General features: G+C 43.2%; 1 protein-coding gene across 1 annotated transcript in view; it reads right to left on the bottom strand.

Annotated features, from left to right (window-relative positions):
* The window catches only part of NAV2 (neuron navigator 2), a 179556-nt gene that overhangs the window by 59362 nt on the left and 106917 nt on the right, over positions 1-13277 (bottom strand). The window lies entirely within an intron of this gene.

The raw sequence follows: 13277 nt of genomic DNA, 5'->3' as shown, positions 1-13277 counted from the left end.
CTCATCTCCTGGCAGTCCTCCAGCTATTTATCACCACAGCCTGAGAATTTGGGAGCTCCGGACTCTCTTCCCTATTGCATTTCTGTTTGCTTTACCAACTTGTAACAAAGAGACTGCAGTGAGTTTTTTTGACGGTAGAGCGGAAGCCATTCACGAATTGATACGCCGGGCATTTGAGATATGCATTTGAAATTGAATGGGGTGTTATGGAATTGAGCTACGGCAAGAAAGGCAATCTGTGTCCGCTTTCTTGAATTTTATTCGTAGCTTCACCACTGACTTACTATATAGCCTTACTATATAACCTTTGGCAACTCTGAAACAAAAAGCATTGCATTTTTCTCACTTAGCGTTACAAAAGAGTTACCCGTATAGGTTCTAACCACGCTTTAGTAATTTTTAATTGCTTTTTGCTTACTTGGGAATCTTTTGTTGCCCCACGTCTACGTAAGGCCTTTCAGGGAACCGAGCACAGCAGCACCGTTTGCTGAACCCCACGGCCACGGGGACGCGCTCCTCCGCCTGCGGCAGAGAGGGTTATTGCTCGCAGCTGCTCTGTGCTACTGCTTCGTTCCCGGTGATGGTCCTCGTCAATCCGCCGGCACAGTCATTTGTGCCACTTCTCCCCCTCTCGCTGCAGACGAGGCCAGCTGGGAAGCTCAGGTCTACAGTTTCAGCAAAGCCGGATTGATTTTTGCCTTTGGGAAATACGGGAGTGCTGGCAGAGGACAGGGATGGAGAGGGACAGGGACAGGCACCGGGACCAACCGCCGACCCCTGCTGCAGGCTCCCCTGCCTGGAGCATTGAGGTGGCCCTTCATCTGGTGTCCCTCAGCTTATAAAAAACCCACACTCCTGCCAGTTCTGGTGGACTTCCAGGAGTGCCGCGGCTGCAGGCAAGGCCCTGGCTTTGCAGAAAGGTTTTTCCAAACACTATTTGATAAATCCACAGACACTTCAGCCCCTCTGATCGGAAAGAAACGCTGTAGTCTACAGCGTTGGTGATGCTACAATTTAAAGGAAAGATATAATCTTTTTTTTTTTTTAGATTTGCCTTCACCTGAATATTTTTAAAGAGGAATCCGCTATAACGCAAAATAGAAGTACGTCTTAAAACAAAACTCCATACCCGATGTGAGACTCGTTGAGTCTGAGAAAGCCAGACTGATTCTGCACAACAGTTTTATTTGCTGTTGTTGTCTTCCAAAATCTTTCTCATCATAACTGAGTGAAAAATGTGTTGACCATACAAAGAAATCCATGGAATGTAAGGTGTGGGGGGGTGTGAGGTGGGATAAAATTAATATTTCCCCCTGAGTGCCTAGTATGGAAATAATTGTAAACTTGAAAAGAATTGAATGACTTCTTTGAAGCACCCTTTATTTAGAGTAGGCGATTAAATATTATAATGCAAAATATTGAAAGTTATATTACTTCTAAATTTCAGTTTTTAACAACATGGCCTATAGCTGATATTTACTTCACAACCTATAACATAAAGCAATCACAATTCCTAGATTTTATAAGTCAATAAATAAGGGTAGAAAACAGTTATTAAAATAAATGCATAAAAGAATATGTTCCTCCTTCTCCAAAGTTTTGTGTAGCAACTAACATTTTTCTATTTCTGAACCTATAATAAAATCTTAAAAATAAAAATATCAGCAATATTTTTCATGTTTAACTATTTAATTTCCTTCCTATAGAGATAGGGCAATGGTCAAAAAAAACCCCAAACCATAAAATCCAATAATGTGTTTTTTTTTTTTTTTTTTTTAAAGTTATAGAAACATTACATTTCCATCCAATTTCCATTCTTAAACCACCACAGGCCCCAGTTCATCAGCATCTAAGGAATGTGTCTAATGTTAATCACGAGTAGTTTTACTGGCACCAACCAGCCCTGCTGACTTCAGTTGGGCAATCTACGGCACTATGGAAATATTTAAGCGCCCTTCTGAACCGAGACATGTGCCTAAGGACAAAGGTCGAAACATGCACCTGAATACATTGATGGTTGCGGCTCCCTCTTAAGTACACCCTGGGATTTAAGTTTTTCATGTTCCGATGGAAATGATGAACAACTCAAACTCTGCATTTTGAAGTTTACTACATTAAAACAGATTAGCCATTCTGAGGTCCGACAATAGGTGTCTAGTATTTTGGCTGCCCGAAGCTGAGCAACACAGCTCTTGCAGGCGTGCTGATGACACCAAGCGATGGCACCGATGCATACGGCTGTTCTGACAAGGGAAGAGACTGTGTCAGCTAAAAGCAGACATCTCAGGTTTAGCTTTATAAAAAAAAAAAAAAAAAATCAAAAAAAATCCCTTCATCAGGGGGCTGGGAAGGGTCAGTCTCTAGCTAGAAGAACAACAGGATGAGAAAGAGGAGGAAAACCCCAACATCTTAAGAAAATTAAAATAATTTTTGAAGTGTAGGTAAACAATTACTGATGCTGCCTTCTTGAGTAATGCTACAGATGGTTTTAATGCAAGTGAGATGTGTGTAGCATTCACTAAACTCTAAGTTAGACGGCAATGCAAGCAACTTTATGAACATTCAGCATGTAGTGTTAAAAAGTAATGCGATTGAAGCCCATATACTGTTTAACCTGCTGCCAATGACCCGTTATATTAAGAGCTCTTCACCCCAAGAAGCCCATCACATCATATTTGGTGTAGTATATAAGAGTGTAGGACATGATGCTCCATGTAAGCATCTGCACTTGGGTGAAGACTCACTCCAGCTTGAGAGGACAGCATCTGTTATGAAAAAACGGTGTATCCGTTTCACATTGTTCTTCAACCCCCCCCCTCCCCCCCAATTAGTTCACTTTTACCTTGATTCAGTGCCTCGATGGTTAAAGTCAAAAGCAAGGAAGCAGAATGGGGAATCTAACAGCCCTCCTAATTAAGGCGTTCTTGGCTCCCAGAGCCACGATAACATCTTTGTAATTTAGCTGGTGCAATTAATAATTTCTGATGTCAGCGAAAGTCTACTCAACCATAACCCGAAGCTGAAATGTTTGGGCTTTCCTCTCTCTATTTGATCAATCACCTGAAACTTTACTTTGATTACTGAAAATTACAAAAAAACCCTCCACCAAACCTGAAAAGCATATTATATAGAAAAATTATGCAACCACCCATGTAAAAACCATCACCGCCATGACTTAAAAACTCCCACAAAGCTGCCTCCTGCTCTCTATGAAACCCAGCACCCTAAGCACCCTCCTCTCTCTCCCCATCTCAGCCTGCTCGCCTGAATGCGACCAACAACCTTCTACTATAGATCGCCCACATGCACCACCGGGTCAACTCCTCAAAGCTGCTTTTTTGAAACAGGTTTGCAAAGCGGTTAGGCTCAGACTTGTATTTTTCCACAGTCTATCAGCACTTTTCCATCTCGCGTAATCATCATCCACGGAACTGGCTCTTCTTTGTCAACTTGGACGGCACACAAAACCATCCGGTGATCCTCAGGACAGCCCCCCTCACTGCAGAAACCTTCCCCCTTTGCAAGTCCAAAGCAAAGGAGTCATTAAAATCCTACTAAATAAAGCTATTGTTAAAGGCTGAAAACGCAGCCTTCTCTACGGATGGGTGTGGATTTTAACTTTGCTGGATCTTCAGTCAAAACCAAAATTACAATGAGCTGCTGAAAAATACATTTGTCCAAGACAGGGCCTTGGGGCTTTACAATATTTCAAGTGGAAACATAGTAATTATCCTCTTCTACCTAAAAATTTAACTATTTATGAGTTGATAGCAGAACAAAAAAACACCCAACCAAAAACAGACCAAAAAAACCCAAGAAAAGAGTCAAGGTGTAAAATGATTGAAACTTCACAGCCTCTTCAAAGAATAAAACGGAAAAATAAAAAAGCCAGAAAAATGTACACGTGCTATAAAGCGAGATACTAAAAACTGCAGTTTCCACTGTTTTCTTCTGGGATTTCCTACAATACTGACATCACTGCGTCAGAAATCCAAAAACCATCTACAGACCCTTGCGTGGTTTTCCTTTCAAAGTGGTATGAAAGGTGACAAATAACTGTTTGCAAAAGAATGGGTGGAAATCTGCTTCAAGAGAAGCGAATTTAATTAACATACCTTACACGGTTATTAATCCTCCACCTTCCCCTCGCCTTCAGTTACTCTCTTCTCATTACATCTCATTATAGTATTTTAAAATAAACCACTTTGTTTCTAACCGAAGGCGGAGCCCAGGGACAGGACTGGTACCTTGAAACACTTTGTAAAGCCAGACCCTGAAAAGTGAAAAGTAAACCAGGCAAAATGAATACAGACCATTTCCAGCTGTTCTTTTTGGAGCAGAATCTAACCCTTTTTCATGTCATTTTTTGATGCCGAGTTAAACTGCTGTAAGTGTGCTGTGAGCTATTCAGACCGTTTTCACGTTCAGTAACTGTTCGGTTTACCGCCAACAAGCTGAAATGCAGCTCTCTGTTTAGAATTCATCCGAGATAAGGTTTCAGGATTTACATTTGAAAATACCTATTTGTAAAAGAGAATAACTCGCAGAAGAAAAATATCAATTAGTGCCGAAAAAGGTTGGGTAACAAGAGGTTTGCAGAAGCTAGAAAACTGCACAGACTCTTTTCATTTAATCTTTTTATATCAGTGCTAATAACCTTATAAAAATAACACTGGGTTTTATTTTGCCCCTTAAAATCTGACCAGAAATTTGACCAAACCATTGCCCGAGTCGAAGCGCGCACAGCTGAGCGCACACACATCGGAGCTGCTAAACCCACCCAACCTCGGGGAGTTTGCCATCCAACACACCCCAAAGCCTCACGAAAAAGAAACCCAACTTTCCGCCGAAACTCATCATCTCCCACTCTGAAGCAGAAATTCCAACGGCACCTTCTTCACCTGCCCGCATCTTGCTCAGAGCCTCCTCAGCCCTTGGCTGCCTGGAGTCACCAAACCCAGCAGCCAGCACAGCTGTATTCAGTTGTAAAATACCCGACTGGCGGAACTTGTTTTTTGGGGCATTGTTCCCAGCGGTGGCATCCATCGCAGAGCCTGGGGGGAAGGTGAGAAACCAGGGCAAGGCACTGCCTTTGACCCAGGTGCTGGAGGAACACAAACTCCCAGCGAGGTCGGAAAAATTTCGTGGAAAAAAAGCTATAACCAGCTACCAAGACTTTTTTTTTTTTTTTTTCCTGGACTCATGACCTCTAAACTGTATTTTTGGTGTGTCACCTCAGTATTCGCCTTTATAAACGCATTACTCTGTTTATAAAGCAGTTTATAGACCAGCCCTACACTGGGCGCGCAGAGCACCCCCGCGGCCAGTGGCACCCTCCCCTCCCTGCTTAAAGGCCATGGGATTGACACTCATTCCTGATCCTTTCTGTGCCGCTCCCACTGATTTGCACCAGTGAAAGCTGGAAAGAAAAATCAGTGTCTTCATATCATGATAAGATCAGTGCTAAATCTTAGTTTTTTTCACGTAAAAAAAACCCAAACATGCTTTGTTTGCTGTGCCTTTGTTTCCATGACAGTAAGAAGTGCTGAGAAAAATCTTCTAATGGAAGTCAGAAATCCCTGTTTATGTACAAAGCCTCTGGTGCTCTCCAAGAAAACAAATCCCTGTGAAGCACACAGCCCGCACGCGACAGCGATGGACTGAACCCACCCGTGGGGGTCAAGCCAAAGCGTCTGCGGATGCGGCGGTGGATGGTCCAGCTGGGGATGCTGCGATGGATGGTCCCAGCTCCCTGCGCTCCCCTTGGAGTGATGGAGCAGGGAGGAGTTCCCTGGCAAAGAATTAGGTGTGGATCACCACTGCAATACGCCTTCTCCTCCCTCTCAGCCAGGCCCCTGGCCCAAACACCTCCCTCCCTCCTCCAGACAGAGGAGAAGGTGCCCTGCCCAGGGACTGCGTCCATGCCCAGCGATGATGGAGTTATAGAATCACAGAATGGTTTAGGGTTTCAAGGGACCTTAATGATCATCTAGTTCCACCCCCCTACCATGGGCAGGGTCACCTCCCACCAGACCAGGTTGCTCAAAGCCCCGTCCAACCTGGCCTTGAACACCTCCAGGGATGGAGCTTCCACAACTTCTCCGGGCAACCTGCGCCAGGGGCTCACCACCCTCAGAGTAAAAAATTTCTTCCTGATATCTAATCTAAATCTCCCCTCTTCCAGTTTGAAGTTGGAGTCTTCTCTTCTCCAGGCTGAACAACTCCAACTCTCTCAGCCTGTCTTCACAGGAGAGGTGCTCCAGCTCTCTGATCACCTTCGTGGCCTCCTCTGGACCTCTTATGACCACCAAAGGCCAGATTGTGCCTGTTTCTTTCCCCTGCCTTACTTTCTTCACCCTCAAAAGCAGCTACCTTTGGGATCACATCACCTCCTCGTACAAAGGCACTAATTAAGTTACGACATAAAGAAGGGGCGGCACATACCAAAACCACTGACATGGTTTCTGACACCCATCTCCCACCTGCACGCTCCTCCGGCACTTGGACTGAGCTGGTGAGAGCCCAGCAGGTCACCAGCAGTTACTGGTACCTGGCAGCCTGCTGCACCAAAGCCACCAAAACACAATAAAAATGGGCTTAAACACCAAAAAGAAAAAGAATAGATTAACTGAATTCTTACGGGACTGACGTAACTAAAACGTGGAAGGAAAGGAATGAAGGGTAGTACGGAAATAAAAATATGCAAGAGGCATTTAAATTCCCTGGTGCTGAGTGGGAAGGCTCATGGTGCTGGACCCATCTGCCTCTGCGGCCACTTGCCCCCCGCCAGGGTCACTCACCCACCCGCTCCTCCAGCACGAATGGCCAACTGGGACCACTGGGCAGTCTCACCCAGGGAAAGGTGGCTACTAAACACACCCACAGAGCCAAACCCCCCAGCAGCTGGCAGGTAGTATATGGCTCCTTCGCTTCCCAGTCTTGTTTTAATCCCTCCTGTTGCCGCAACCCCACTAACGCAAACCTCGCCAGGTCTGCGGGCTGTCATCCCGAGCAGATATAAAATGACGAAGTCACAGAGCATGAAGACATGACACAATTCACAGTCACTGCTGAAGATCTTCGTTGCTCAGGAATACACTGCAGAGCTTCTACATAAATTGATGAAGGCAAAAAACCTGTGCACAGCAAACCACAGATCTCACCCACGAGAACCCCTCCTCTCGCTCAGCAGCGTCAGCTCCGGCCAAGCACATGGAGACAAAGATCACGCGTACGTTTGCACACTCTTTCCCCGTCAGAAAAAAGGCGAAAACCCCCAAACTTGTCTTTCCGAGCGCATTGCAGCCCGCTGACGTGTGTCTTAAAGCTGAGCTTGGCAATGGGAGGTGTTAATTTGATCACAGGGCACAGCACTGTCCCTCAGGAAGCTAAACCCCTGAAAAACAACCATCGTTATCACGCCAGTGATTTACAGAACAGACATACACCATCAAGTGAAATACTTTATTCTTGGTAATATGGAGATGTGTGGAAGATGTCAGCTACTACCAATTCCAAAAGCAGTTTGTGGGTTGTTTTTTTTTCCCCTAGCAGAACTGCAACATCCTAAGTAGTACCAATAAATCCTGGTTTAAGTCAGCCTTTAAAATGAGGTTTCCGTGAAAGAAACTGCAAAAGGGGAAAAAAAAAATAATCTTCTAACCTTAATCAGACAAATCACGAAGCAGACAGAAATTTGCACAGGAGGGAGAAGAAGAACTGCGTATTCTGTCCTAAAAAGCAAGTGCACTCTGGGCTGTGATCTGGCCTGAAAGAGCCTCTCACACGCCTTTGTTTCCCTGCAGAGTGAGCTCATTCCCATGGAGGTGCCTCCTTTGCACAGAAAGCAAACTTACAGGGCTAAAATACAACAAAGCCCCATAGTTTTCTGGAGGCTAAAAAAAGCCCGTAACACGAGTGGAAAGATAGCCGGTTAGATTGCAGTCTCGGAGAGATGAATAAATGAGTCGATAAATCTCACAGAATCCTGAAGTAAAGCCAGAAAAAACCCAAACCTGTCTGTTCTCACATAGGGAATTTTCTTATTGTGTTATTCAAATATTTGTAATCTCCTAAAAACATATGGCTTTCATGTAGCGTACAGCGATTCAAATGAAATAGACAGTGCAGGGAGAAAACTTCTCAGATTTACTCCATCGCCTAATGCGTTTCCATCGCTGCCAGCGTTCCCGAAGTTAAACCGAACTTACACAAAGGTGTAGCACTACACACTTCCGCGCTTTCAAGAGCGCAGAAAATCTCTTACCTTGCAATATTCCCAGGCCAGAGCGCTTCTCCACCTTGTTGTCCATGAAGAATTCCAGCAAAGGGGCTTAGATTTATTTTGCAGGTTGACACCTTCATCAGGCTACCATCCAATCTCCCCTCCCCCCCTCTAAATAAAACAGCTTGAAACTTGACTATCTAAGAAGAGACTCGGGGAGGAGAAAAAAAAAAAAAAAAAAGTGGGAGCAAGGTTGTTTTCCTACAGAGCCCTCACCCTTCAGCAGCTCTGAAAGACACTGGAAAGTAAAGCCTAGCTGGAAGGTGATCATCAGAAACTTCCCCTAGAAAGAAATCTGATCCCTCAACAAAATTAACCTCTGAAGTGCTGAAAAAGCGAGAGGTCAAGACTTTCTGCTGGGACTGGGTCATCTGTGGAAAGCTGTAAGCTGATGGCAGTCCAGCAGGCAGACCGGGCGCCTCCAGAGCACATACCGTACCCTGTGAAGTAAAAGCTCATGTCAGCAACCCTGGACTTGAAGGTACTAAATGACACTATTTGATCGCAGCTAAAAGACTACGATCCCTACGAGCGTACTTCCTACCCTGCTTTTTTACACCGGGATCCAACAACGCGACTGCTGAAACAACTCTAGTTTTATGAGAATGTAGCAGGAGACATAGCCCAAATCTTTTAACGTAAAATATTTGGGATACTGGTAAAAAAAAGAAAAAAAAATTTTTTTTTTTTGGGGGGGGGGGGGGGTAGAAAAACATTTTCAAGACAAATGGTACTGAAAATACCAATTTATCCACTGGTATCCCAAATAAAGATCTAATGAAATCGGCACGAGACATGTAAGATTTATCCAAGTAGGGATTAAACACACTAATCCTTATTTACAGTTCTAAAGTAAGGGGCTTATTACTTCCCTTTTACTTCCCTTTATTTCGAGTCAAATAGAGATGGGTATTCATACATATTTGGTTGATAAAAATTTACAGTGGTTAGCATTCAAAACTCTTATTTTAGCTTAATATAAATACTTTCTGACAGGATTCTTCCCAGATCTCTGCCTTCTGCTGTACATGTGGGATTTTTTTTACTCTAACATGGGAAATTACACCAGCTCTATTTACCGTGGGTAGCAGTGCTCAGAGGCACTAATTATCCTTATGCTAGATGCTGCACAAATGTAACCTGTAAACATTAGAAAACCTGTAAGACAGTGTGAACTGGAAACCTGGTCACTTCTAGCCCATGTGGACTCATCACTTGTGGAGTCTCCTGTGCGCTAATGGGCGCAGAGAAGGAAACAATACATCTACCCCAAAAAAGAGAAATACTAGAAATACAAGTGGAATGGTATTAATAACATGGATGATGGAAAACACAGTGGTGTTGGATAGCCATGACTAGCTGGGCACGGAAGGCAGCGTTGGAGCTTGGAGTAGAAGACTATTGCAAGAGGTGAGGGAGCCCACGGGTGGATGAAGAACCATGGGACTGGTTCAAGGTCACTGCGAGCAGAACAGGGGGAGAAAGGCGACAAGGAGATGTGTGAAGAGCTTGGGGACAAGGAGTTGGAATAGGGAAACTGAGGTTAGGGGTGAGGTCTGGGAAGGCGGTCTGAGGCTGAAAAGAGACATCTATCAGATGTAAAGCCTTGGTGGGGAGGTAAGACCAACTCGACCAACAATTGAAAGTCAGGGAGTTGGACTGCAAAACGGAGAGAACAGATCAGGAAAAACAGGTCTGAGCTCACGAAATTAAGAGTGTATTACAGTAATATGCACAAGGAGAAGGGACTAAATTCAAGATAGAGCCTATATTTTGTTATTTAAATGGGGACACACACCAAACACTGACTCTTCCAGTTACTAGCATTGACCAACACACTGACTTCCAGCCAAACGGGAACACACAAGTCCATTCCCTTTATTACAAAAAGAGTTGTTCACTAAACAAGAAACTCTATTTCTAACCCAACCAGGGTAGGTTTCCGTTGTCCGGGTTACTGATGAGGGATCCCGTCATGAAAAGGAGATGGGCAGCCTTTCAGAAGGAGGAAGTGGAGAAGACAATACCACGCTGTCCTCTTAGCCTCACCTCAAGAAAACCATCAATCACTTGTTCCGAAATCAAAAAGAAGAGGGAAACAGTAGTCAAAAGTCAACTATACCCACGTATTTATTAACTCTGTTCAGCTTGGGTACCCTATCTTTAATAAAATGCATCTTTTAGCACAACGCTGTATTTTTGTCTGAAAGAGTTAAAATGCAAGCATCCAAGGTTATAAAATAAAGACTTTGTGGAGATATTCTGCTGCCAAAACCTTCAAATAAATGAGTCTTGGTCTCAGCTTGCCTTTCTATGCCGGAGTCTATATTTTAGTGGCCACGGTGTTACTATAGCAACACAGAGGACTGGTAATTTAGAGGCTGGTGGATGTGACAACTTGCAATTTAAAACAATACTAATAATAAAAGCGGCTTGGGAAAAGCATCATTTAACACAAATGTTTGTGTTTTAAAATAAAAAAGGCTGCTTACTTTTTTTTTTTTTTTCAGCTGGACGATTACCTATATTAAGTTAGCCTGGGGGTGAATAAAAGATAGAAACATGACTCTTCTGCTTTTTGCTACGTCTGCACCCTCGAGTGCAGTCAACGCACCCCCTTCGCCATGCGTATGTGTATAAATGCAAAGCTGCAGATGTCATTATCTCTGTTGAAGATTAGACAAGAATCACACAGCTTTTTTTCAAAAAAAAGTATTTATTGTTCGTAATGAAAGTGAGGGTAGAGATACCCATGGACTATTATTAATCCTTTCTTGCCTCTGCTGAGTTTAACTGGTATCCTTTATTAACAAATCCCGTAAACTGCTCCTCATTCATCACTTTAATCACAGAGTAGTTACTAGAGATAACTCTCAGATGTTACAGATATTTAAAAAAATCACAACCGGAATAGCAAAGCTGCTTCTGATCTCTAACATCTTTCCTGGCTTCATCAAAATAGCTCCCACAAACATGATGTTTCTTAATTACCCGGTCACAGAGCTGTATAGGAAATTAGCCACTGACCTGTAGCTAATGGTAAATAAGAACAGCCAGAAATATTCTAATTCCAAAAATAATCAAATCTGAATTTGTAACCTTGGGGGCGGGGGAAGAATCTGAACATCCCATCTGTTGAATCACCAGCTCCAAATAAAACCAAAATCACAAGATTAAGGTACAGCGTTACTCTCCATACACCCATCTACAGCCCCATTGTCCTCCGCTTTCCTGGCAGCCCTTACACTGCAAAGGAGGAGGGATTTTGCAACATAATACCCATAACACTAAATACAGAGGGATATTTCCAGATGAATTTTACATGTAGCAATAATCATAGTTTTATGGGTCAGGAAGTTCAGAAGATTAGTGTGTTATGGCTGCAGTTTATAAAAGCGTTTGCGTTAGAAGTTTCGCATAGCAATCGGGTGAGATAAGCTGCGAACAGCTTAACATTAAGTTCTTTTATGGTAGTTAAAGTTGGGGAGAAGTAAAGAGACCCCAGGTATTAATTTACCTAAAGAACAGCTGCTAAGAAAAGGCTGCAAAGTGTCCTAATACTCGGTGTAATAAAATCACTGCACCTCCAATTGCTTCTTCTTTCTCCCCGCACTGGTGTGCTATTCCCATTACCCTTAGTAAGAACGGTGTTCACGGTCTGAACCGAGCTAAAACCGTAGGTAACAACAACAACAAAACCTTATCAAAGAAATGTGTGGTTTGATTCTTATTCGAAAAGGCCCCAAACCATAATTATAGGTTTGCATTCTAGGTTAAAACTGCACAGAGCTCGCCGCCTTTCAAACTCTCCCTTAGAGAACACTAAAATGCCTGAAAATTGGGGGGTTACTGCAATATGTTAATTTCTTTTATATTTTTTTTCTCGTTAGCTGCGATATATCAGTTAGGAGCTTATAAAACGTCTGCATTTGATGACTGCAATGATTATGAAAGCAACGCGAGCAGCACAGACTGTAAAGACACTGCGCTTCACAGTCTTTGTAAGCGGTTTTATGATGTGTGGTAAGAAGCGTCTGCCACATTTCACCCTGGAAGAGACTCCGTTACAACTGGGTAAACTGAGGTCTTAAAATAATCTCAACGGTAATTTTTTAAGCCTTCTTGTTCTTTCTTTCCTTCTAAAGAACACTAAGATTATTTAAATGAGGAAAAAATACATTTGTAAAGCCAAAGCATATTCTGAACAGACTCAAACACGCTTTTGAACACAATTCTTTTAACTTGAGGACATTAACTAAAAATATATCTTTTCTAAATATTTTTATTGATTAAATATATGCACGAGAAAATAAAAGCAGGAACGCAGCAACGCTGCTGCACCATTACAACTATTATGGATCACACTATAAAATTCTGTGTATCAGCCTAAACAAACTATGTTTTGCGTGAAAGCGAATTAAAAGAAAAACAACCCAACTTGTCGTACTCATACATACTTGTCAATCCTGGGAAGGTATTTCTAGTTAAAACCAGAGGAACACCAGAAGCCACATAAAGCCACAATAAGAGATACGGCAGAAAACAGACCCTTGGTTGCCACAACCCTGTGAAGTTGTGGCTTTTCAGTGTGGTTCTGATGGGAGTTTGGGAGCCAGGAGAGGCGGGTCTGGAGAAAAGAAGATCCGCGGGTTTTAATTCGCGGAATCACAGAATCTCCTAGATTGGAAAAGACCTGTAAGATCACCCAGTCCAATCATCAACCTAACACTGACAAGCCCACCACTAAACCATGTCCCTGAGTGCTATATCTACACAACCCTTAAATACCTCCAGGGATGGGGACTCCACCACTGCCCTGGGTAACGCGTTCCAATGCCTCATGACCCTTTCAGTAAGGAAATTCTTCCTAATATCCAATCTAAACTTCCCTTGGCGCAACTTGAAGCCATTTCCTGATGTTCTATCACCTGTTACTTGACAGAACAGGTTGACTACCACCTCTCTGCAACCTCCTTTCAGGTAGTTGTAGAGA

This window comes from Vanellus vanellus (genome assembly GCF_965231255.1).
Source record: "Vanellus vanellus genome assembly, chromosome: 6".
Lineage (NCBI taxonomy): Eukaryota > Metazoa > Chordata > Aves > Charadriiformes > Charadriidae > Vanellus > Vanellus vanellus.
Note: the sequence above shows the minus strand (reverse complement) of the source record. Positions and strands in the feature narration are given on the sequence as shown.